The sequence below is a fragment of the Oncorhynchus mykiss genome, chromosome 2 (assembly GCF_013265735.2).
Source record: "Oncorhynchus mykiss isolate Arlee chromosome 2, USDA_OmykA_1.1, whole genome shotgun sequence".
Lineage (NCBI taxonomy): Eukaryota > Metazoa > Chordata > Actinopteri > Salmoniformes > Salmonidae > Oncorhynchus > Oncorhynchus mykiss.
Window position 1 is genome coordinate 21,315,913 of NC_048566.1, and position 6,010 is coordinate 21,321,922.

Sequence of the window (6,010 nt, forward strand, 5' to 3'; positions counted from 1 at the left end):
GAAGTCTGAAGTTAACATACACTTAGGTTGGAGTCAATAAAACTAATTTTTCAACCACTCCACAAATTTCTTGTTTAACAAACTATAGTTTTGGCAAGTCGGTTAGGACATCTACTTTGTGCATGACACAAGTACTTTTTCCAACAATTGTTTACAGACAGGTTATTTGACTTATAACTCACTTCCAGTGGGCCAGAAGTTTACATGCACTAAGTTGACTGTGCCTTTAAACAGCTTGGAAAATTCCAGAAAATGTTGTCATTTGAGTCAATTGGAGGTGTACCTGTGGATGCATTTCAAGGCCTACCTTCAAACTCAGTGCCTCTTTGCTTGACATCATGGGAAAATCAAAAGAAATAAGTCAAGACCTCAGGAAAAAACATTGTAGACCTCCACAAGTCTGGTTCATCCTTGGGAGACATTTCCAAATGCCTGAAGGGACCACTTTAATCTGTACAAACAATAGTACGCAAGTATAAACACCATGGTACCACGCAGCCGTCATACCACTCAGGAAGGAGACGTGTTCTGTCTCCTAGAGATGAAAGTACTGTGGTGCGAAAAGTGCAAATCAATCCTAGAACAACAGCAAAGGACCTTGTGAAAATGCTGGAGGAATCAGGTACAAAAGTATCTATATCCACAGTAAAACAAGTCCTATATCGACATAACCTGAAAGGCCGCTCAGCAAGGAAGAAACCACTGCTCCAAAACCGCCATTAACCTTTCTGATCTCCCCATCCCGGATCCGGGATCGTGAATACAGACTCAAGCTCATTACCATAACGCAACGTTAACTATTCATGAAAATCGCAAATGAAATGAAATAAATATGCTAGCTCTCAAGCTTAGCCTTTTGTTAACAACACTGTCATCTCAGATTTTCAAAATATGCTTCTCAACCATTGCAAAACAAGCATTTGTGTAACAGTATTGATGGCTAACGTAGCATTTAGCGTAGCATTTAGCGTTAGCATTCAGCAGGCAACATTTACACAAAAAAACAGAAAAGCATTCAAATAAAATCATTTACCTTTGAAGAACTTCAGATGTTTTCAATGAGGAGACTCTCAGATAGCAAATGTTCAGTTTTTCCTGAAAGATTATTTGTTTAGGACAAATCGCTCCGTTTTCTGCGTCACGTTTAGCTACGAAAAAACCCCTGTATCCAGGATTGTGTACATCTATCAGCAAGCTCATTAGCATAACACAACGTTAACTATTCATGAAAATGGCTAATGAAATGAAATTAATCTATTTGCTCTCAAGCTTAGCCTTTTGTGAACAACACTGTCATCTCAGATTTTCAAAATATGCTTTTGAACCATAGCTAAACAAGCATTTGTGTAAGAGTATTCATAGCCTAGCATTGCATTAAGCCTAGCATTCAGCATGCAACATTTTCTACAAAAAACCATAAAAGCATTCAAATAAAATAATTTACCTTTGAAGAACTTCAGATGTTTTCAATGAGGAGACTCTGTTAGATAGCAAATGTTCCGTTTTTACAAAAATATTATTTGTGTCGACTAATCACTCCGTTTTGTTCATCACGTTTGGGTAAGAAAAAAAAAAAAAAAAAAAACATTAAAACGCTAACTTTTTTCCAAATTAACTCCATAATATCGACAGAAACATGGCAAACGATGTTTAGAATCAATCCTCAAGGTGTTTTTCACATATCTATCGACGATAAAATCCATCGTGGCAGTTTACTTTCAATTCTTAAGAAATGGAACGCGCATGGACTTACTGATTACGCACACAGGATACCGGGCGGGACACCAGGTAAATGTAGTCTCTTATGGTCAATCTTCCAATGATATGCCTACAAACACGTCACAATGCTGCAGACACCTCAGGGAATATACAGAAAGTGCAGGCTCATTCCTGGCGCATTCACAGCCATATAAGGAGACATTGGAACACAGCGCCTTCAGAATCCGGGGCATTTCCTGTGTGAAACATCATCTTGGTTTCGCCTGTTGCATTAGTTCTGGGGCACGCACAGATAATATCTTTGCAGTTTTGGAGACGTCAGAGTTGTGTCTTTCCAAGGCTGTCAATTCCATGCATAGTCGAGCATATTTTCGTGACAAAATATTGCGCTTAAAACGGGCACGTCTTTTTATCCAATATTGACACAGCGCCCCTATAGGTTCAAGAGGTTAAAAAAGCCAGACTACGGTTTGCAACTGCACATGGTGACAAAGATCGTACTTTTTGGAGAAATGTCCTCTGGTCTGATGAAACAAAAATAGAAATGTTTGGCAGTAATGACCATCGTTTTGTTTGGAGGAAAAAGGGGGAGGCTTGCAAGCCGAAGAACACAATCCCAACGGTGAAGCACGAGGGGGCAGCATCATGTTGTGGGGGTGCTTTGCTGCAGGAAGGACTAGTGCACTTCACAAAATAGATGGCATCATGAGGGAGGAAAATTATGTGGATATATTGAAGCAACATGTCAAGACATCAGTCAGGAAGTTAAAGCTTGGTCGCAAATGGGTCTTCCAAATGGACAATGACCCCAAGCCCTCACAAAGCCCTGACCACAATCCTATAGAACATTTGTGCGCAGAACTGAAAGAGCGTGTGAGAGCAAGGGGTCCTACAAACCTGACTCAGTTACACCAGCTCTGTCAGGAGGAATGGGCCGAAATTCAATCCACTTATTGTGGGAAGCTTGTGGAAGGCTACCCAAAACAATTTAAAGGCAATGCTACCAAATACAAATTGAGTGTATGTAAACTTCTGACCCACTGGAAATGTGAAGCTGAAATAAATCATTCTCTCTACTATTATTCTGTTTCACATTCTTAAAATAAAGTGGTGATCCTATCTGACATAAGACAGGGAATTTTTACTCTGATTAAATGTCTGGAATTGTGAAAAACTGAGTTTAAATGTATTTGGCTAAGGTGTATGTAAACTTCCGACTTCAACTGTAAGTCCCCTACAGTTGACAGTGCATGTCAGAGCAAAAACCAAGCAATGAGCTCAAAGGAATTGTTCGAAATAGCTCTGAGATAAGAATGTGTCGAGGTACAGATCTGGGGAAGGGTAGCAAAAAAAATCTGCAGCATTGAAGGTCACCAAGAACACAGTGGCCTCCAACAATCTTAAATGGAAGAAGTTTGGAACCACCAAGACTATTCCTAGAGCTGGCTGCCCAGCCACACTGAGCAATCTGGGAAGAAGGGCCTTGGTCAGGGAGGTGACCAAGAACTCAGTGGTCATCCTGACAGAGCTCCAGAGTTCCTCTGTGGACATGGGAGAACCTTCCAGAAGGACAACCATCTCTGGACTGCACTGCAGCAATCAGGCCTTTATGGTAGAGGGGCCAGACAGAAGACACTCCTCAGTTAAAGGCACATGACAGCCCACTTGGAGTTTTCCAAAAGGCACCTAAAGGACTCTCAGACCATAAGAAACAAGATTCTCTGGTCTGATGAAACCAAGATTGAACTCTTTGGCCTGAATGCCAAGCGTCATGTCTGGAGGAAACCTGGCACCATCATTAAAGTGAAGAATGGCGGTGGCAGCATCATGCTGTGGGGATGTTTTTCAGCGATAGGGACTGGGAGACTAGTCAGGATCGAGGAAAAGATGAACGGAGCTAAGTACAGAGAGATCCCTGATGAAAACCTGCTCCAGAGTGCTCAGAACCTCAGACTGGGGTGAAGGTTCACCTTCCAACAGGACAAAGACCCTAAGCACACAGCCAAGGCAACGCAGGAGTGTCTTCGGGATAAGTCTCTGAATGTTCTTGATTGGCCTAGCCAGAGCTCGGACTTGAGCCCGATCGAACATCTTTGGAGAGACCTGAAAATAGCTGTGCATCAACGCTCCCCATCCAACCTGACAGAGCTTAAGAGGATCTGCAGAGAAGAATGGGAGAAATTCCCCAAATACAGGTGTGCCAAGCTTGTAGGTTCATACCATAGAAGTCTAGAGGCTGTCATCGCTGCCAAAGGTGCTTCAACAAAGTACTGATTAATAAAGGGTCTGAATACTTATGAAAATGTGATATTTCCATTTTTGCAAACATTTAAAAAAAACTGTTTTTGCTTTCTCATTATAGGGTATTGTGTGTAGATTGATGAGAAGGAAAAAATTTTTAATCAATGTTAGAATAAGGACTTAACAAAAAGTGAAGGGGTCTGAACATTTTCCGAATATTAGAACGCTCAGGATTTGTTTGTTTTTGTTGACACCCCTTATTTTTGGGGGGCACAAAACTACCTCCATACTTCCACACATTCGTATGGGTCCTGTGACACGTGTGGTTGTCGAAGCAAAACAGAGAACACCATCGCGTTTGTGAGAGTCTCCCTTTCCATAGAGTGGCCATAATAGTTTTGTAGGCCAAACCGTTTGGACGCTACAGATGTTTCGTAAGAAGACCAATTTTCGGGATGTCTCATGGTCTGACAAACACCACTGTAACTCCAAATAACACTGTAACTAAGACACCTTCGATCGCAGATGCAGAAAGTCAACATAGGCAGATGCAGAAAGTCAACATAGGCAGATGCAGAAAGTCAACATAGGCAGATGCAGAAAGTCAACATAGGCAGATGCAGAAAGTCAACATAGGCAGATGCAGAAAGTCAACATAGGCATATGCAGAAAGTCAACATAGGCGGATGCAGAAAGCCAACATAGGCGGATGCAGAAAGCCAACATAGGCGGATGCAGAAAGCCAACATAGACGGATGCAGAAAGCCAACATAGGCGGATGCAGAAAGCCAACATAGGCGGATGCAGAAAGTCAACATAGGCAGATGCAGAAAGTCAACATAGGCAGATGCAGAAAGTCAACATAGGCGGATGCAGAAAGCCAACATAGGCGGATGCAGAAAGCCAACATAGGCGGATGTGGTGGATTGAGACGCAGCCTGATGGATTTTGAAGGGATTTTTTTATTATGTTACTTGGATTGACACACGGGTGCATCAACAGACTCTTAGGGATAAAGTAGTGAGACTACTTTCTGGAGGACAATGTCATGCTGACTCACACGCATTAACAATTTGTGGGTTGGGCTAAGGCTTAAGAGGGTGTGAACTATGCTGAATGGGTGTAAACAAAGAAGAGCCCTCTAGGAGGTGTGAAAATCTCATAAAAATCAAAGGGAATTTTCTCTTACTTGTCTCCAAAGTGGGACAACAAGTTTATCACCTTTTAAAGCAAAATAACTTTCCCATGTTTTCTCCAACTACAGTGTATGATATTATACTATTTTGAAGCTCAGTCTGTACTTTTATAAAACATTTAAAATAAGCAAATCACGTTTGACATACACTGAGTGTACAAAACATTAAGGACAACTTCTTAATATTGAGTTGCACCCTCCCATTTTACCCTCACAACAGCCTCAATTCGTCGGGGCATGTTCTCCACAAGGTGTCGAAAGCATTCCACAGGGATGCTGGCCCATGTTGACTCCAATGATTCCCACAGTTGTGTCAAGTTAGCTGGATGTCCTTTGGGTGGTGAACCATTCTTGATACACACGGGAAACTGTTGAGCGTGAAAAACCCAGCAGCATTGCAGTTCTTTATGCCAACGGTGTGCACCTGGCACCTACAGCCATACTCCATTCAAAGGCACTTAAATATTGTGTATTTCCCATTCATCCTCTGAATGGCACACATACACAATCCATGTCTCAATTGTCTCATGGCTTAAACATCTTTATTTAACCTGTCTCCTCCCCATCATCTACACTGATTGAAGTGGATTTAACAAGTGACATCAATAAGGGATCATAGCTTTAACCTTAATTCACTTGGTCATTGGAGGAGCGGTTGTCTTTAATGTTTTGTACACTCAGTGTAAGCCTCAATAGAGAAATCTGGACACAAATGTTCAGACAAAATGTAACAATCAGTAACAATCATCATTCATTGTGATGTGACAACAGTATTCAAAAGGCACTCGCACATCTGAGTAATCTTTTTCTGCAGGTGCATGGCAACAATTGAACAAGATGAAGGAAAAAGGAAAC